At 42.8% G+C, this 21,297-nt stretch overlaps 1 protein-coding gene across 4 annotated transcripts in view; it reads left to right on the forward strand.

Annotated features, from left to right (window-relative positions):
* The window catches only part of MARCHF3 (membrane associated ring-CH-type finger 3), a 175,341-nt gene that overhangs the window by 123,355 nt on the left and 30,689 nt on the right, over nt 1-21,297 (forward strand). The gene's annotated exons all lie outside the window — the stretch shown is intronic.

A 21,297-nucleotide genomic window follows, 5' to 3' on the forward strand; every position in this document is an offset into this window, starting at 1 on the left:
CTACAACAGTGGAGCCTTGCTTCATAGAAAGCTGTTTGGCCCATCTAGCTCTGGCGGTTCCCTCACTGCTAGGAGTGAGGTTGCAGGGAACCAGGCAGAGGGCCTTCTTGGTAGTGGCACCCGCCCTGTGGAACACCCTCCCATCAGATGCCAAGGAAATAAACAACTATCTGACTTTTAGAAGACATCTGAAGGCAGCCTTGATTAGGGAAGTTTTCAATGTTTGATTTTTTTTATCGTGTTTTTAATATTCTGTTGGGAGCCGCCCAGAGTGGCTGGGGAAACCCAGCCAGATGGGCGGAGTATCAGCAATAAATATTATTATTATTATTATCATTATTATTATCATTATTATTATTATAGTATTGTCTGTACTGATAGGCAGATGTCTTTCTCAGCCCTTCCTGTAGATGACTGGGGTTTAAGTTGGGATCTTCTACGTGCAAAACTCTGCCACTAACCTAACAAATTGGTAATATAACAGAACAAATCCCTATGCCCGTGCAGCACAGTTCAGCAGCCCCTGACAGTCCAGAATATGCTTCCCTTCAGATTTTGTAATGCAAGGGTAAATGGCAGTTGAAGGAGAGTATTATTTCGGGCAGGGAGCAGGAAATCAAGCTGTTTTCCTCTGTTCAGTCTCCAACTGATGGCTTGAGCCATGCTGTCATCTTTTTGTCATGATGTTCTTTCCTGGCAAGGAGGAGGCCTAGCCATCCAGTAGCCCTTTAACCTCTTGCCAAAGGACTGCAGTCTGAAGGTGACTGGCAGTTTCATCCAAGTCTTCTTTCTGGCAGTTACAAGTTTCATGGTTAGTTTGATTTGACAAAGTATTGTGGTACCCTAAAGTCATTGTGGCGTGAGCTTTAGATTTCAGTTAAGCAGCTAAGTTTGGATAACAAGACAGTGGCATCTTGAACATGCGTCTTATACAGCAGAAGCCCAAAATCAACCCAACATTTTTGATTATTGGTAAATGCAACTTTTGCAGGGGGGGGTGGACTGTAAGTCTACTAAGATAAGTAAATGGTCACAAGATAGCATTGAGTAAATAAATAGATTTTAGAGCCCAATTTATTGCAATTTCGCCTTTTGGATGGAAAATGTTCTTTGCACAAATGGAATGTGACATTTCTTGAGAATAAATAGTGACTGGGGAAGTTGAAATTGAACATTAACCCTTCCAGAGCTGGAGAAGCTTTGCTTTTTGAACATCCTATGGAGAAATGAACATTCCCTCTGACCAAAGGAAAAAAGCGGATGAAATCAAGAAGCAACAAATATGTTTGTGTCTGTTTGCTCAGTGGAGGAAAAAACAAAGGAACAATAGTAACCAAATTCAGGAAAAGAAAATTCACAATACTTGTAACTATTTTATCATTGGGGACTTTTCAGTTATCCTTCCCAGTAAACATTCGACTGGTACTGCAAGGCTTGCCATAACAAAGTTCTAATTCATGGGTAGGCAAACTAAGGCCCAGAGGGCCAGATCCGGCCCAATCGCCTTCTAAATGCGGCCCATGGACAGTTGCTTTTATTTAAAATGCATCTCTAGGTTATTTGTGGGGCATAGAAATTCATTCATTTTATTTTTTTTCAAAATATAGTCTGGCCCCCCACAAGGTCTGAGGGACATTTCCCTGCTGAAATCTAATTTAAATAAAAAATTGGCTTCCTGCAGCCAATGAGAAGCCAGCCAGTGTTGTGGAAGGCGCTTCCTGCTCTGCTCCGCGCCGGTTTAGCGCGGTGCACGGGAGCCGACCGAGTGGGCAGCGGGGGTCCATGGGCTGGTTAAACGACCCCCATGGGTGCTTGTGACCCATGGGCTTTAGGTTGCCGACCCCTGCTCCAGACCCTCACCCCAAGCCTGTAGCTTCACTGTTTTTACCAGTATTCCTTCCAAAGTAACTCCCCCCCCTCACTAGTGTAAAAATTGAGGAGTCAGCATGGCTGCCCAAAAGTATCCCACCATCATTCTTCATGGATGGCAGCCCTGCACTGCCGAGTTCTATTGATGAAATTAGAGAGTAGACATGTTTCTGTTGGGTACAGCTTTCAATGAGCTGTTGAACAAGACGACTTCTGTGACATGCTAAATCCTCCATTCTCTTGTAGCTTTTATTTTGTTTTGCTTTGCGGAGAACATGGGTTTGTGCCAGTCAGCCTTGACTTTACATTAGCCTCATGCCTCATTCATTGCACAAAGCAGGTGGGCTTGAAGGCTTCAGTTTACAGCTTCCTTTCCCTTTTTATCTTCCCACAACATACTTGGGCTCCATTTGTCAGAGCAAACCTAGAGCCTAGCTTTTTTAAACATAGGCCAGTCATTATAGGTCCTCTTTCATTATTTCACAGTCTAGCCTAAGATCTTTTCCCGCTTGGAACAATAATCCTAGAGCGGAGTTTATGAGGTCAGATGCACACTTTATAATTGTGAGGAAATGGAACCAGGAAAATGAAAATTCACATGCCAGGCTTTGCATGATGTTTTGATCTTCCTTTTGATAAGAGGCATCTTTTTTCTTTTCTTTTTTAGCCCTAGTGGGAGAGATTAAATTTTTCTCATTTCTTTTTTCCTGTTAAAAGACCACAGTGCTATAGATAAGAATTGTATGAGCAGTATAAAAGAGGCTTGTTTCCTGCAGGCTGCAGAAGTTTTAACCAAATAGCAGAGATTCTGTTCTCACAAAATCAGTCATAAAAATGTAACGGAAGTGATACAGTGAATAGGCATTCTGAAGGCGGACCGGTTTATATATTACTGCAACAACGGAAGAAGAAAAAAACCACTACATTTGCAATGTGCATTGCTGACGGTGCATGCCTTATCTACTGCTATGAAATGCTGCAAAAGTCAGTCTTCCAAAGGAAGTTGCAGTTCACTAGCCAAAAAAAGCACAGCACTCGCCCACTTTTTAATAATATTTTATTCTGATGTATCAGACTCGTGTAGAATTTTGACTTTCTTCTTTCCTCCCAGCTGGAGCCAAGAAAGCACTGATTTGCTTCAGAAGCAACCACTAAACTATGGTCTAGCATCATGTGCATGAGACTGGGATGAGCCTCAGATGGACAAATTCTCTCTCCTTCTTGTTGTACTTTTATGCATGGCAATCGCCTGCTATCATTCCTGGTTTAAGGCATATCATGGTTTGCTTTTTCAACGAAGTGTGGTTTGTGCTGCTGTCAGGGACTGGATAGAGGAGGAATGGTGTAGACTGCCTCCCCCTCCTCAGCCTTCCAGAGAAGAGGAAGACAATATAGATTTACAGCAGTCGTTTGCGGGAGGTCACTGCTCATAGGTAGATGAGGGGTGAAGTTGGGAAATGGGAGAGGAGGAGAAGGCAGAGCCAGAGGGGCATTTGGTCAATACATTATTACTAGAAAGCATTCCAGATCCCTCTTCTCCCAGAACCCGGCAAGCATTGAAAGTAGGAGAGCAAACGGCCTTAAGTGGCTACCATAAGGTGTGCGATGCTGTTGACCAGGCATAGGCAAACTCGGCCCTCCAGATGTTTTGGGATTACAACTCCCATCATACCTGACTACTGGTCCTGTTAGCTAGGGGTGATGGGAGTTGTAGTCCCGAAACATCTGCAGGGCCGAGTTTGCCTATGCCTGCTGTTGACGATTGAGGAGAGAAGGTGGGTGGAGATTACTCAGAGCAATGCCATTACTCCAAGAGGCTGCATTTCTAAGCCTCTCTCTGTGAATATTGAATAAAAGACATTGGTAAGAGCCTTTCTTGTCTATCTATTCCTGGCAGCCTACCATGGGGGGGAGTAGGATTCCCTGACGCCTGACAGCTACCCTGCAAAACAGGGCTCAAACCTTCATTTGATGTTACATTTGGCCCTGCAAGTAATAAAAATAAGTGCATGTCCTTCCTTAAGTGAGATTCCTGCACAAGGTCTCAGTTTCCATTCCTGGAATCTCCAAGTAGAAAAGACACCCATCTGAAATTCTGCTGCCAGTCACCGTACTGAGCTGGATGAACCAATGCCAGCTTTTAAACTTTCAAACACACTAATAGATAAGAGTTACCCTATATTTTCTGCACAAGAGGATAACAGTGTCATTAAGCTAATGATGTTAGTCCAGGGATGAGAACCTGTAGTGAGATCCCCAGCTATAGGGCAGTATATAATTTCTAATAATAATAATAATAATAATAATAATAATTGTCAGGGATTATGGGAGTTGAAGGTCCACAGGTTCTCATCCCTGTTAGACCAAGGGCAGATTTGTAAGTTGGTTTATTAGGTGGCAGTTCTTTCCATGTCCAGAATTCCACATCAGATTTTGTATTTTTGGCTTTAATTCAAACTGCCCTTTCATTTTACATTTAGCTAAGTTTGCACATGTGGAATGAGTCCCGTATTTTCAAAAATATAACTGCCAATCCATTCATGAATGAAGGAGAGAATAGGTGTTGCAGGCAAATTTGCTTTGTCTTAATAATATGTGGGAAAACTAGTAATTTTCCTGGCTTGGAGGAGCTCCATCGTGACAAAAAAAATGATCATTCATTGATCCGATAAATGTCATTTCTTCTTTTTCTCTTCTGTTATCTGAGAACTGCTTAAACGTAATATGAAGGAGTAAAACACGCTGCATACATACGTGACAGAAACGTATGTTATCATGGAGTCCTATATGAAATGGACAGCCCATTGCTGCATTGCTGCTTCTTGTGGAAAGCACTGTAGAACTTCTGGAAGATTAAACTCAGTGACATGGATCGCAAGACTAGAAAAGGTTTATTTTTGTGTATACTCACAGACTTTAGTACATAGTAAAGAGTGAATGGTTTCTGGATTATACTCTGGGTGTCAGTAATATAAGGAATTTGGGCATGAATTTCCAGGTAGATATTTTTATTTCTAGTGCTCAGGTGCACATAAATTTAAAAATAGAGTCATGGGTTACTTTATAAGTTACTACCGTGTTCTTATAACAAAGAATCATGTTACCTCTTACTGGATCATAAAGGATTATATACAGGTAGCCCCCCATTTATGTGAGGGCAGGGGTGCCAACTTGCGCCCCCCCCCACATTGGAGGAGGAAGAAGAAGAGTTTGGATTTGATATCCCGCTTTATCACTACCCAAAGGAGTCTCAAAGCGGCTAACATTCTCCTTTCCCTTCCTCCCCCACACAAACACTCTATGAGGTGAGTGGGGCTGAGAGACTTCAGAGAAGTGTGACTAGCCCAAGGTCACCCAGCAGCTGCATGTGGAGGAGCGGAGACGCGAACCCGGTTCCCCAGATTACGGGGCTACCGCTCTTAACCACTACACCACACGTGACGCACCACGTGATGTCACGTGTCATGTCCCACCCAGTGGGACATGTTGCAGGGCATGCGCTGGGGGGCAGTACACACGGAGAGCAATCTTCCCCCTCACTCGTTCCCTCCCGGGTGGGGGGTGAGGCACCCAGAGGGCGGTGGCAGGGGGGTGTCGGCCCCCTGAATATTGGGGGGGCTGGGGCTTCTGGTTCAAAACGCCCCCTATACCCGGCGTTGGTGTGCGAGGGTTATGTTCCGAGGCATCGTAGGCATCAGTAAAACTGTGTATAATGGAAACCCGTTGAAGAAGCCTGCAAACCCCCTACTCCCATTCTGCCCTTTTAGTGGCATTTCAGTGACATCTTTATGACATTTCTGGGTTGGCGTGTTACACCTAAACACAGTCGTGCACATATTGAACATGTACTTTAAGAGAAAATGCAGGGAATGCTATAATCTAGTGAAATAAAAGTTAACATGCAATATAAAAATACATGCAAGCCATCCTTTGATGCTCCTATACGAAACTTTGCCTCTTGAGCCCTGCAATAAATATCATTCATTCGGAGTTGTTACTTTCTTCTCTCTCTTTTTTAACCAGTCACTTGGCAGCTGGGAAACTGTTGCTGGGGGTTGGGGAGCCAGCTTCAAGCATGAAAGGATTAAGAGGAGCTTGCTTGGTAATTGAAAGCTTTCTGAAGCCTTGTACTGAAATATGAAGCTCATCTGACTGTTTTTCCATGTAAAGCTTTGAACCGACTTCCGTCCTGTCCTCCCTTTTGTACATCCCAGCCCTCCGCTGTTCAACGAAGCAGGAGTTTGGTATCCTGTTACCGCAGCAGAAGGCCAGATGCTCTAAGACACAGTTCACAAAGAGATCACAGTCAAGGATAGAAGGGAAAAGGGGTTTTCGGCATGTAATCAACGAGACGAAATGGCCCATTGGTTTTAAGGGCTGACAGAGGCAAGAGCTGGCATTCCACCCTGCTGAAGCCAAACAGGGGACAACTTCATTACACTCTCCTGAGGTGGTTAAAGGCAGTGCTGAAAGATTTATCTTTTTCTTTTAAAAGCTCATTTCAAAGAGTAAGAAACTGGAGCAGTGAGAGACATTAGAACAGAATAAAAATGATGATGTCCAGCTAGAATAAACAGCTTGGAAAAACCGAATGGGCTCCACTCTGTGTGTAAATAGTAATGGTAAAGCTACCCCTGACTGTTAGGTCCAGTTGCGGACAACTCTGGGGTTGCGAGCTCATCTCGCTCTATAGGCCAAGGGAGCTGGCGTTTGTTCACAGACAGCTTCTGAGTCATGTGGCCAGCATGACTAAGCCACTTCTGGCAAACCAGAGCAGCGCACGGAAACGCTGTTTACCTCCCCACTGGAGCAGTACCTATTTATCTACTTGCACTTGACATGCTTTCAAACTGCTAGGTGGGCAGGAGCTGGGACCAAACAACGGGAGCTCACCCCGTTACGGGGATTCAAACCGCCAACCTTCCGATCGGCAAGTCCTTCCTTGGCATATAGAGCAAGATGAGCGGCGCAACCCCAAAGTCATTTGCGGCTGGACCTAACAATTGATCCCAGTACCAACAGAGGATCTACATGAGGCCTTGTAGCTATATCCTACATACCTCAGCTGAGTGGTAACTTAGAAATGGTTCCTAGCACCCCAAAAAATATGTAGCTCAGGTGCCACTGTGGCATAAAAACTAATCTGGCTCCCCCCCCCCACGCCATGTACTCCTGCACCAACCTTGGGTTTCTAGCTTGCTCACGCACACACTCTGTTACGTGTTCTCATTATGAACTTCCATTGAGTGTTGTTGCCTCGTACTCTTTTAGAAAAAGCCCGACAGCTTTCAAAGTCCAGATTAAGAAGTGTATATTTATCCAATTACTGTAATTTGACATTTTTTAAATCTCCCAAATCCTCCTCTTTGTCTTGCATATTTCCTGGCAGCTGGTACAAAACAATGGCTTTAGTGTCTTCTTGCCTGTGATGAAGTAAACCAATTTACGATAAAGCCTGCGTATTGATTCTAGGATGTGGACTTCTCTTAACATGAGCTGAAAACATGCTGTGACCTTTTAAAATGGCTTCTGTTGCCGATGGTGGTCGTCCCATGTCCTTTATAACCTTCCCCCTTATATCTGATAGGCCGAGCATTTGCTGTTGCAGCCTGCTGGAAGACTGGTCACGTATGTTTGCAGCCAAATCTACAAAGTTATCCAGCTTGTGTGTTCAGCCTGAGCCTTCTTCGACCCTTAAACATTGCTGATTTCCACTGGTGAAGATTCAGATTTTGCATAGGTTTCCTTGGACATAAATTCCACTAAGTGCATGGAATCTGCTCCCCAAATTATTCTGCATAGGATTGACATGCTATGCACACTTACTTTAGGAGTGCCTTTGATTGAACATGGTGGTGTAACGTCTCAGCATTTTAGGATCAAGGTGTGTACATCTGTAATCCTACGCAAATATAGCTAGGCCAAAGTCTTATTAAAGTCAGTGACACTTATTTCTGAATCAACATGATTAGGATAGGACCGATAAACCCAAATATTCAAGCTCTGGCTGTGGATCCATTCCTATTTAAATAGCTGATGAATTTAAAATTCCCCCAAGGATTTAAATGACTGAGTGTTGGAAATTGCACTTAGATCTTCAGGCTAGCTAGAATATGTGCAGAGTCTTATGAGATGTGTTCACTATATGCTAATTGCTCATCCAGAGAAGGTCAAGAGTTCCCATTTAATCCACCTAAGGCAAATGATTGCTTGACATTTGCTTCTATTCTGAAAAGTGCCTGTACAGAAATGGCGCACTTTCCTTTAAGAAATGCTCAGTGTTCATTCTCGTTAGCTGTGTAAAATTAAAACTCTTTGATTTTAGGATTGTGTGTTTGTGCCCCACACTGGGCAAAAGATTCCTGAATTGCAGGAGGTTGGACTACATCGGGGTTCCCCAACCTTGGGTCTCCAGCTATTTTTGGACTACAACTCCCATCATCCCTAGCTAGCAGGACCAGTGGTCAGGGATGGTGAGAATTGGAGTCCAAAAACAGCTGGAGGGCCAAGGTTGGAAAACCCTGGACTAGATGATCCTCATGGTTCCTTCCAGCTCTACAATTCTATGATTCTATGAACTATTTATTTCTTTTGTACAAAACAAGAGAGGCTCAAGACTATGTATTAATATAAAAGGTAAAGGACCCCTGACAGTTAAGTCCAGTCGCAAACGACTCTAGGGTTGTTGCAGTGCTCATCTCGCTTTACTGGCCGAGGGAGCCGACGTTTGTCCGCAGACAGTTTTTCCAGGTCATGTGGCCAGCATGACTAAGCCGCTTCTGGCGAACCAGAGCAGCGCAGGGAAACACCGTTTACCTTCCTGCTGGAGAGGTACCTATTTATCTACTTACACTTTGGCGTGCTTTCGAACTGCTAGGTTGGCAGGAGATATATTGATATATGTGAGTATAAATTAAGATCTGGTAGTATATGTTCAAAACACATTTCAAAAAATGCCATTTCAGAATCAGGAAGATCAGAAAAATGTACAAAGCCATTCATTTTTTCTGATCCCGATGTTTTTGTAATTGTCATCCGTCATGAAAACAGGTGACATCCCAGACAGTTGGATAGCTGGATTGCTGGGTAAAAGGTAAAGGTAGAGGTAAAGGGTCCCTGACCATCAGGTCCAGTCATATCTGACTCCGGGGTTGCGGCGCTCATCTCGCTCTATAGGCCGAGAGAGCCAGCGTTTGTCCGCAGACAGTTTCCAGGTCATGTGGCCAGCATGAAAAAGCTGCTTCTGGCGAACCAGAGCAGCACACGGAAACGCCTTTTACCTTCCCGCCGGAGCAGTCCCTATTTATCTACTTGCACTTTGATGTGCTTTTGAACTGCTAGGTGGGCAGGAGCTGGGACCGAACAACGGGAGCTCACCCCGTTGCAGGGATTCGAATCGCCGACCTTCTGATCAGCAAGCCCTAGACTCTGTGGTTTAACCCACAGCACCACCTAAAGGACTCCTGGATGGTTAAGTCCAGTCAAATGTGACTCTGGAGTTGCGGCGCTCATCTCGCTTTCAGGCCGAGGGAGCCGGCGTTTGTCCACAGGCAGCTTTCCGGGTCATGTGGCCAGCAGGACTGAACCGCTTCTGGTGCAATGGAAACCAGAGCACACAGAAAAGCTGTTTACCTTTTCACCGCAGCAGTACCCATTTATCTACTTCCACTGGTGTGCTTTAGAACTGCTAGGTTGGCAGGAGCTGGGACCGAGCAAAGGGAGCTCACCCCGTTGCGTAGATTCGAACTGCCGACCACAGCGCCACCCGCATCACTATAATTGATGAATAAACATTACTACCAGTTTATTAAGGGGGTGGGAGAGTTAGCCTGATCCTTGCCTACCTCAAATATTTCAGACTGTAGCAGGCTCGTGCAACTTTCAGATGAACCTTCCCATTTAAACTGCATACTTACAGAAATGGGATGCGGGTGGCGCTGTGGTCTAAACCACAGAGCCTAGAGCTTGCCAATCAGGAGGTCGGCGGTTTGAATCCCCACAATGGGGTGAGCTCCCGTTGTTCTGTCCCAGCTCCTGCCAACCTAGCAGTTCTAAAGCACATCAAAGTACAAGTAGATAAAAAGGTAAACGGCATTTCCGTGCACTGCTCTGGTTCGCCAAAAGCAGCTTAGTCATGCTGGCCACATGACCCAGAAGCTGTCTGTGGACAAACGCCGGCTCCCTTGGCCTATAGAGCGAAATGAGCGCCACAACCCCATAGTTGCCTTTGACTGGACTTAACTGTCTAGGGGTCCTTTACCTTTACCTTTTACTTACAGAAATGCATTTCTGCAGGGCTTTGTGGAGAAAGAAAGAATATCCCCAAAGTATGTGATTTTTTTGCGTCACCGGAGTATGGATAACAATTCTGCTGTTTGCCTCTGTTGTTAATAGCCATCCATTTAACAGATCTCTATTCACTGACATTTTCTGCAGCTTTAATTTGTTTCTGTGCATGGCCGCCTCCACATATGCACCAGCGGCATTCAGCCCCAGACAGGAGTCTTTCACAGCTTGCTAGCACCTACCATATGTCTGCATCAAAAATCCCATTCAGCACTTTATCGAGATCATTGTGCAGTCTTTGCCTCCATGAATGGATCTGCTGGCTTGACTTTTTCCTCTGTAGAGTAGGTTGACAGTGCACTTTTCCGAAACACAGCCTGGAAACTACATTTAGAACAGAAACATGCCTAGGAAAAATTAGTGCCTGCTATATTAGGATGTATGCATATGCCATTTTCAGTAACTGCTGATGCTTAATATCATACATCTTAATTTATACCAGAGGGTAAAATAACATGTAATGTATTCAGTTGTGTTCTGTGTATAGTGAAGTTTTTCCAGTAATATATTTGTGTGGGGGTGGTGTACTTCTATTTATTAATTTTAATTATACTGCAATGTTGCTAGTCTTGGGCACCTGAACTTAGCCAGATGCCATTGTGACACTACCGGTAATGTGAGGTCCAAATTTAGATGTTAGCTTAATCCCACACTTTGGCTTCCTGTCTTATTTTCTTGTTTCAGAAAAAAAGAATTTGAAGGGCAGGGAATGCCATTTCACCACCCCTGTGTTCATGTATACAGTGGTACCTTAGTTGTCGAACTTAATCCGTTCCAAGAGTCCATTCGACACCCGGAACCGTTCAAAAACCAAGGCACGGCTTCCGATTGGCTGCAGGAGCTTCCTGCACTCAATCAGAAGCCATGGAAGCTGCGTCAGAAGTTCGGCTTCCAAAAGAACGTGTGCAAACCGGAACACTTACTTCCGGGTTTGCGGCATTCGGGAGCCGATTTGTTCGGGAGCCAAGCCGTTCAACAACTAAGGTACCACTGTAGAAGGATGGCTTGGCCAAATGCAGTTAAGGAATCTAATTTGAGTAAAGTAGAATTGGAAACAAGGCGTCAAAGAAAACAAACTAAATTCAGTGGGGTTGTCCATAGACGAAGTTCCCAGTAGATTGAGCTCAAGTTCTGCACCTGCAGTTCCCACCACAATCAATGAAAAGTCCAGATGCTCATTCTCTAGTGCTGTGGGTCACCTTTTAAGCAAACAACTTCCCCTCCAACTCTTTGGCAGTCAGCTTTGAAAGAAGCACTTTCAAGTTCCTCTTGGTTGTCTTACAGTTTCTCATTACAAGGATTCATGGAAATTGAACAAGGTGTAGGTTGCAATCAATCATGTCTAGAAGCAACCCAATTGTAATCGGGGATTGCAACAGCACCTTCATCCAGCTGCTATCCTCAGCGGTATTTTCTAAGGAAATGAGATAAATCCTAACAACAGAACCCTTCAACCTTGCATAAAACGCCCGAGAACTGCGCAAGAGTTCTGTCTGAATGTAATTTAATACGCCGCTTCGTGTGTGATTTTTCTAAAATGTCATCTTCCCAACTGCCTTGCCAAAATGTTTAACTAACCTTGAGGTGACAGCAATAAGTGATATGCAAGGAAATTTGAACATTTAGTCCCCACATTCAAGCAAAATTTGGCATTTGCAAATACCTTCTATTCCAGAATTTTTTTAAAAAAAATGCCATTGAATTAATCCTCAAAAAGTATACCCCATGGTTAATACATGCTAATCATTCCTTCAGAACTGCAACCTCTGGTGATAAACATGTACAGTCATACCTTGGTTCAAAAATGCCTTGTGATTTGAACGTTTTGGCTCCTGAACACCGCAAACCCGGAAGTAAGTGTTCCGGTTTGCAAACGTTCTTTTGGAAGCCGAACGTCTGGTGCAGCTTCTGTGGCTTCCGATTGTGTGCAGGAAGCTCCTGCAGCCAATCAGAAGCTGCGCCTTGGTTTTTGAATGTTTTCGGAAGTCGAACGGACTTCTGGAACAGATTCTGTTCAAAAACCAAGGTACGATTGTATGTGCAAATGAGCTGTTGTTGCACATCTAGCAGCCCTGAGGGTATCCACACCTTCTGTTGTCACTACAAAATACATTGTTTCTGTGCAGTCCTTGCAAAAATCCAGCTGTATGATCTGTAGAGCAGGAGGGGAGAACTTTTCAAGCCTGGTGGGACTGGTTTTTTCTCTCACTTATCCCTCATGGAAAACCAATAAAACAATATTATAAAAGAGAGAGAGGTAAAGAGCGTGCCTGAAAATGCAACAGGCCTAGTGGCGAATTCAGACTCAAGGAGTTGAGATCTCAAGATGTTGCCACAAGTGAGGCTTCCTGTGTCAGCATTTCCTTCAACTGGCCAGCGGTGAATGTAAAAGCCTTTAATCCCGATACCGTATAGGCAGTTTATCTTTGGCATTTGCATCCTATCTTGTAGTAAGGGAAAAAAATCCACACGTAGCACACGGCAGGCACGAAAGAGATTCTGCTGCATGTGAAAAATCATCTCTGTGGTGCTGAAGCATGGAGTCTGCATTCAGACCAGGAGAGCTTGGCAGATATTTGTGTCTCTGGCAAGGAATGCAGCTACTGGCTGATGGATTAAGCATTTCATGGAAGAGCCTCACTATTTATCTGGGCTGAAGTCTCACTTTGTTTCCACAATGGCAGTTGCTGTACCTCTCATCTTTCATGAGTAGAGCCATTTTCTTTCCAGATTGTGTCCTACTGGTTAACTTTTTGCCATTGCATTTGAAAAGGCAATTTCTCCTGTGTTGCTGGCATCCTACTCATTCCTTTTATGCTGATATTAAATCTAGGGACTTCAAAGAGGTGCTATGGTGGTGAATCCGGAAATGCAAGCTTTTCAGCTTGCCAGAGGGAACGGTACCCCCTCCCTGTGTTCACTGTTCTGGGTTTTTCCCCCTGATTCTCCCCTAAAGTCAATTTCATGGCAGTGGGGGGAGCCCCATTGCTCTAATAATGGAAGTTCTTGTGCAGGCATCCAGTGATGGGACTAGTCAGTTGAATCCCACCTGTGACTTCTTCAAAAATCTACTTTAGGGTATTCTTCCACCTACCTGTACTTCTCATCCCCTGCTTTTGGTAAATGCCATCCAACTTGTAGTGGGATGGATGTGATACACAGATGTCATAATTCAAATTCATAATGTACAGTATTAAAAATAAAAAATCCTGAAAAATGTAAGAAATAGATACAGGAGAAATCAGAAGAACTGTTGCTTGATAGCAGAGGGCAAAGTGTTATGAAGTGCACTATTTATTTGGGGTCTTTAGATTTCATGCTTATCCCAACCTGTTAGTTATGGCACAAAACTGACTAGTTTGGTTTAAACTGCATTTAAGGGAGGGGGGTGTTTGGCTTGTATGAGTTGCATCACTTGTTCACTGGTATGTTAAGAGTTATGTTGAGGCAGAAAAAGCCAACTAGATGTTTAGCAAATGTAAGTGGAATTATAGGAATATGAAATTTCTTTATCTCTACCTGTTTTGTCAGAGCTGCAGGATGGGCGTGATGCGAAAAGGATATGATTACGTATCCTAGATTGTGAAGAATTTTCTGTATGGATTTTTATTTTGTTTTATTTTGGAAAAGTTTTACATGATTGTCTTTGCTGGTGACAGCTCAGTGGGCACAGGAAAACATCTCACAATCTCAACCCCAAGGGACTTCCCTAAGAAATGTTCAGATTATTTTTTAAAGTGCTGCACCTCCCTAGCCAGAAACAGAAATACAGTATTGAAAAATAAAATACTGTAGAATGTTTGTGAAATGGCATTTCTAGCCTGCTGGAAAGGAAGGGCCTTGTTACTGTGCTTCTCCAAAAAATAAGCCATGCGCCGAAAATAAGCCACCGTGTGTTTCTTTGAGGAAAAATAAATATAAGACAGTGTCTTATTTTTGGAGAAACAGGGTAGCATCGCCAGAAATCACTGCTGCGATCTCTTATAGGATTAAAATAAGAACACATGCAATTTAGACAGGTCACAGAACCCATTATTCTCACAAAGGAAATACAACCTTGAGGAAAGATGTCTGAATTGTGTGTGTGTTAAATAGATTGCAGACTCATAGGCAAATTGCAACAGGTTCAGAGGAAGGAAACAAAGATTGCCAGCAGTGTGGAGAATAAGTCCTATGAGAAAAGATTGAACGAACTGGGTATGTTTAGCCTAGAGAAGGGGAAACTGAGGTGGTGGTAGCAGTGAGAAACAAAAGGGCATCTCCAAATAGCTGAATGCCACAAAAAGGGGGGGGGTGGACGTGTTTACTGCTACCCTAAAAGAGAGGGCAAGATGTTAAGGGTTTAAGTTACAGGGTGGTAGAATCAGCTGAACATCAGGAGAAATTCCTCTTACAATGAAGAGCAATTCAACAGCCAATTCCTGGGAATGTTGTAGGTCTGCTTTCCTGCATATAGGCCTGGTTTCCCTGTTCTGTTATTACAATGGTGCAACTATTGTGCTTTGAAACATTGAAGCCAAAGAATCTAAGACTCGTGGAATTTACATGTGCCACTACTTTATTTTTTCACTGAAGAATGTAGCAAAGAAAGCTACAAATGAGTCTCACACTCTTTCATTGTTCAGTTACAGGTAGGTAGCCGTGTTGGTCTGAGTCGAAACAAAATAAAAAAATTCCTTCAGTAGCACCTTAAAGACCAACTAAGCTTTTATTTTGGTATTTTGGTATACCAAAATAAAAACTTAGTTGGTCTTTAAGGTGCTACTGAAGGATTTTTTAAATTTTATTTCATTTTTCAGCTTGTATGACAGTTCATGGATCTTGTCCACACTGAATATTTTACCATTTGAAGCCCTTCATGTGCTCCCCTATATTTGGTCTGGAGGGTCCCCCAACTTTCTGGGATGGATTTAGGGAGAGTTGCGCAGGGAATTGCTGTGAAAGGCTTCTGCCCCTATTTCACTGGTGGAACTTTACTGTCTCCTGAGTGACACTGTTGGCAACAGCCCAGTGATAAAATGTACAAAGAAAAGGTTGCTTCCAGGTGACCTGTGTGTTGAGCGTTCATAGAATTATAGAGCTGAAAGGAACCCTAAGGGTCATCTAGTCCAACCCTCTGCAATGCAGGAATCTCAGCTCAATCATACAGGGCAGGTTGCCACCCAAAAACCTCCAAGGAAGAAGAGCTCACCACCTTCCAAGGGAGTCCATTCCACAGTTGAGCTCTTACCATCAGAAAGTATTATTCTGTTTTTATATGTGCTGGAAGTCACCCACAGGGGCTGCTAGATGGGTGGGTAAGATAAGGTTACCAGATTATTTTTTTCAATGAATCCGGAGACACTTCATTGAAATGAGTCGGAATGATAGGATTTTGTCAGGGGACTAATTTGTAAATCTGGGGACTGTCCCCGGGAAACGGGGGCGTCTGGTAACAGGAGGAGGAGGAGGAGGAGGAGGAGGAGGAGAAGAAGAAGAAGAAGAAGAAGAAGAAGAAGAAGAAGAAGAAGAAGAAGAAGAAGAAGAAGAAGAAGAAGAAGTTGTTATTCCTGATGTTTAATCAAAATCATTTTGTTAGTTTTGCCCCAGTTCTCATTCACCCTGATTTGTTTGCAGAAGGTGTGTTGGGAAGTTAGATAATGTCCACAGTTTACTGAGCATTCATTTTGTTTTGTTTGCCGCGAGGCCATATGACATTGCATGAAGCCATTTCTACTCCACACCTGTCTATTTCCCCAGAAGTTGTTCTTGTTGTTACGGAAGGTAGTTTATTGCACAAGGACATCAAATCGGCTTGAATCGCATGGGATGTGATTAAATCCCACCCACAAAATAAACACAGTCTGAAAATGACTAGAAATTGTCTTGGATCTACTAAAAGATGCATCTATCTGGGTGGTTTTAATGAATATTTTTTACAGTTATTAACACTTGAGAATTTTGCATTCTTCTCATTTTTTTAACAGGAGTTAAATTTTGCTGTGGTCTAGGTTTCAAAAGTAATTGAACTGTCGGATAAAAAACAATTAGAGCAAGTCAAAGGCTACAGATAGACCTGATATTTCTTTGCTACAGTTACCTTTTTGTTTTTGTTTTACTCAGTTCATGATTTGTAGCATACAATGTAACTTGGGGTGGTGGGGATATTAAGCCTGCTTTAGAGGGGGAAATGTAGCCATTAGAGCTATGTTTTTGTATGCTTCTTGGTACAATTCTAGGAACTGAGACATTTGTTTTCTCTGCTCTTGATTTTCCAAATCTTCCTTCCTATTTTGCGCGCACTTGGTGACATTTAGGCTCTCCCCATCTTCTTTTCCTCTGCCCTTTTCCCTTCCTCCTCTCAACGGTTGAGATTTATTACTGGCTTCATATTACTTTTAGTATCTCAGTAACACAGAAGTTTCTTAGGTTAGAAAACTCAATTGCAGCCTTACCCTCTCTAATTCATTGTGGAAAGCGCTTTGAGATACGGCGCTGCAAATTAGGACTTTGGAAAGGACAAGTGTCAACTTAGTCAAATCCTTTGCTCTAAGGCAGGAAGAGACCACCGCTCCAAATATCAAACAGAGTGGTCACTTCAGAACATGATTTGTTGCTAGAAAAATCTCTAGACTCAGCAGGAAAAATACAAGTCATGAGACATATAGATTTGAGTGTGGAATACTTTTGTACCTCTAGTATAATGATCAGTGAACAACAGTGTGGTCAAAAACTCTTCTCATAAGAAGTAGTAATAGCTCCACTGGGTGACCTTGAGCTTGTCACTTTCTCTCAGCCTAATTGACCTCACAAGGTGGCTGCAACGATAAAATTGAAAGGAGGATATCTGTGTACGTTGCCTTGAAAGGCAGGATGCACGTATAATTAACGGAATAGCAACAATCGTGCGATCTATAAGCAGGGATAGTGATCTCTACAGTTATTTCTCTAGGGGCTGGGATCTAAGTGAATTAAGGATACTACCGGTATAGACGTTTTAAGAGTTTAGAATTTTCATTGGCTCTACTAGTTTGAGAAAGAGAGACACAGCAGTTAAGCGGCACAACTTATTTATTTATTAGCTTTCTTGGCTGCCCTTTACCATAACGTCGCAGGGTGGGGTACATATTTTTTTATAAAAAAAATACAATTATAAAACAAACAGAACAGTCACAACCATAAAACAGGAAAAGTGCAAAAAGTGTGTGTGTGTGTGTGTGTGTGTGTGTGTACACAGTTAAAATAGTTCCAATATATGTGCAGGCTGGGATAAATATCTCCACCTAAAAGCTTTGTGGAAAGGGGAAGCTCCAAAAAGTCAACATGGATGGCACCTGTCTAATGTTCCAAAGAAAACGTCTCACCACTGAAGGCCAAATTCCCACATTGCATGTGTTGTGAAAAATGTACCCCAAAATGCGTTGCCTTTTAAGAAGGACAGACGCGGGTCGGAAGCTCCAAAATTTGCACTAAGTTCAGCTCCGCCGGGAAAATGACAGAGACCACACGATGCTGTCAGGAAAAACAAACTGATCCCTTTATTGCAGAATGCAAAGCTACAGCTGTAGGGTCCCTGCCTCTGGACAGAAGGAAGGAACCCCGGGAAATGGTGAAGTCCCCCTATATACCCTCCTGTTCATGCATGGAAATCTCTGGACTAGGAGGGAGGGGGAGACAAGGGCGACGGGTGGGAGATCGGATTAGCTGGGTGCGGAGATGACTTCTCCTTTCAGATGGAGAGATGTCAATCTCTCTTCTCCTGTTGTTGATGGTGCTCCCTGTTGTTTGGCAGGAAGGGCAATCAGTCGAGATGGGTGCAGAGGTGGGGCAGTTCCTGGCGATTTCCATGGGGTGGAAGTCCGCCCGGCAGGTGTTTTCCTCCAGGCCATGGAAGGGTGGGCTACGTTGAGGATGGCAATTTATTTGAATAAAGTTGTTCCAGCTAATCCCTCTATTGTCCGTGTGTCCTTGAATGGGTATAGGGTGGTAGTAGGGCAAGGTTCAGGTGGGTTGGGATCATACAGGGTTCATACAGAAAATATACCTGGAAAACATACCTAATGCAGGGATTTCTAATTAAAAGGTAGCAGTCCTGACATATACAGTTCTAAGATATAAAACAGCAATTCTAATACAGAGGCAGCGGATAGAGATTTCATGGTAAGAGAACATATAATAGGCTGTATTATTAACTTGAGTAGAAAAGTTTAACTTTGGATTTGGGCGGTTTCCCCCCCCCCTTCTTCTGGAAACATTGTTTTGTTCTGGGCGGAGGGGAGGTGGAGAGGGGAAATGTGTGAGTTTATGCTAACTGTTGTGCATATGCAGATCCTTAAGCCTTCCTTCAGGCAGGGTCGTGTCCTAGCTGGAGGGGTGGGGAGACAGGGAAGATGGCATTGAACAGGATTCTGGGTATTGCAGCTGTCAAATTCTGTCACCCCTCTCTGTTCATTAATAATGGTGTCCTGCAAACCCCCCCCCCCAATATGATTTCATAACAGCCCCCTCTCTGAGGCAATATTGTTGTGTAACAACCAATCATTGCCTCACATAATATTCTCCATTTCCCAGGTGGTATATTGGCACAACCTAGGGGTATGTGGTGGCGGCTCAAAGGGGGGCTTGGGAGAAGCATTTTATAAGAAATGGTATATGCCTTACATTACCGGGAAGGTCCACCAATGACTGAAAAATGCAGTTTCCTTGGAGTTTGCCTTTTGTGTGTTCTCAGGTGTCAAAGTTAGCTTTCTGGTCCCACACCTCCATCATGGCACAGCAGCAACAATCCCTGGTGAATCCCCTTAGGGCTTTCATATTGACCATGTCACCTGGCACTCACCATAGCTGCCACAGGTTTGGACATGTCATGAGAGAGATGCCTTTGCCTTGGCCTTTCTATGGGATTTTTTATTATTATTATTATAGGCTCTGGTCTTGCAGTGTAGGGAGTTGCTCAGTTGCTCTTAAAGGGAGAAAGCTACTTGCACCTTGGATACACTTGCCCAATTAGAACTGACCCAATTATAATTTATACAGCCCCATAAAAACCATGCTGAAAAGGGCACATGTCCAAATTGGTCAATTTAATTCTATAAGGAATCATTCCTGGTAAATCAAGGCATATACACCTTCTTGTATCTGCTGTTTTCATGGATCCTGGAACTGCTTCTTGGTAAAAAGAAGGCTGGCACACTACAAAGTGCCAGGTGAGATAAGGAAATGTGGTCATAAATTGATCTAAATCTCAATAATGGACTATGCAATAGCCTGATCTATTAGAAAACACAAAAATGCCCCCCTTTGTGGAAATAACATATACTTGTCAGGCATAGGTCAATGTTTCTGCATAATATCACGTAATTATATATCAGTTGCATATCTTGAGGCCAACTCTTAACAGGGCACAGAGTCTTGAAGTCAAAAGAGAGTATATGTCCTTGCAATTCACCTTCCCCCCTTTGTCAGCCCTCCACCCCCCTACATAATAACACATAATACACAAAACCTACAAATTGGTAAATCGTGGTTTTGAGGCAGTTCTTGCTTTTTCTCACATCCTTAACCATTGGGCACATGGGCTTGAGGTCAGAAGGCGAAAGAAAATGTCCTTACAATTCAACTCCCTCCCCTTTGTAAATTTTCCCAATCCCCCCTTTTGTCAGTCCATATCCCTTTGGAATGAGATTGTTGTGGCCAGTTTGAAAACTCTGGTGTCTGTTGTTGCAGGTAAAAGTCTTGTGGTCCGGAGGATTTGGGTTCAAGGTTTTTTCCATCATTGATCTGTAGTAACATCTGTAGAAGGAGTATGCTGTAAGGGGCAGTGTTTGGGGTACTTAAGGGCACAGTTAGAAGAAGGAAAGGGCAAAGGCCAAAGGGAAGAAGAGGGAAAAAGGGGAAAAAACATCTCCTGGAGTTTTCTTGGGAAGCTGCAAACAATAAAATCTTGATGCATCAAGTATTTTTTCTATATAATTACTACTGTTGTTAGCTGCTAAGTCTGTTTTCCTTTACCTAGGGGTTTATTATTATTATTATTATTATTATTATTATTATTATTATTATTATTATTATTATTATTACTACTACTGAAAGAATGACTTAGATGTTACATTCACATGTACAGAAATAAAAAGTAGAAATGCAAAATAATGCAAAAATAAGAACAAAATAATATTTAGATTACCACTCAAACAACATTTTTTTTTCAGATGGACTTGACACAAAAATCTCAGATTAAAAAAAAGAATTATTATCAAATAATATGAAGACATTATAAAGACCATACAGGTTAATATTGGACTGTAACCTAAAGATTTGAAGGTGAATGGTAAAATAATGGGAAAAAAACCTTAAAAGTCATCATGTGCTATCTGAGAAAAGAGAACTCTATGGGGAAAAACACAGATGGTACCTGAATAAACATCAGTAATAAGTTTTGGAGATGCAGTGAATGAAAGACCTCATTCCACGTGATGGACTGATGGACATGCCCCAAAATATAACAAAACAACACTGACATATGAGGAACCAAAATAAATAAATAAATGCTAAAACACACAATTTCTAATAATGAGCATCTCAAATGAAAATAAAGAGTAGCAATCTAAAGTTGTGCAAGTATGGTTAGATTAGTTTCATAGACATAATGGAAAAACTGATTTAATAAATGAAAGCAGATTATTTGTAACCTAAAGAGAAGCGTCAAAGTAAAGGAAATATATAAAACTATAGCGGGAAGTAAACTAATACAGTAGGGATTTAAGCTCGTTTTGCAGACTGTAAGGAAAGAAATTACTGTCTTTATCTCTTCACTCCCCCCCCTTTTTTTTGCTGTGGGAGAAAAGAATAGACACTTGTTACTGGGGTTTAGTCCTTCACATATCCTTTAGAAATGTTCTTCCTGGGAAAGCTGTGAGAATAATTTTTGCATGTTAGGTTGGAACTTTGCAAGGGGGGACGTTATGCAGGAGTTAATGCTTGGGGTGAAATGCAAATGTGAGATAAGTATCTGAAGGTGCTTCCTGAATACCCATTGGAAAGGGGGAGCAGACCCTTGGTTTGCATAGTCTGGAGTTTTTTTCTAAGCCCTTGACTAAAATCACA

This window comes from Zootoca vivipara, chromosome 10 (assembly GCF_965207765.1).
Source record: "Zootoca vivipara chromosome 10, rZooViv2.hap1.1, whole genome shotgun sequence".
NCBI classification, from domain to species: domain Eukaryota; kingdom Metazoa; phylum Chordata; class Lepidosauria; order Squamata; family Lacertidae; genus Zootoca; species Zootoca vivipara.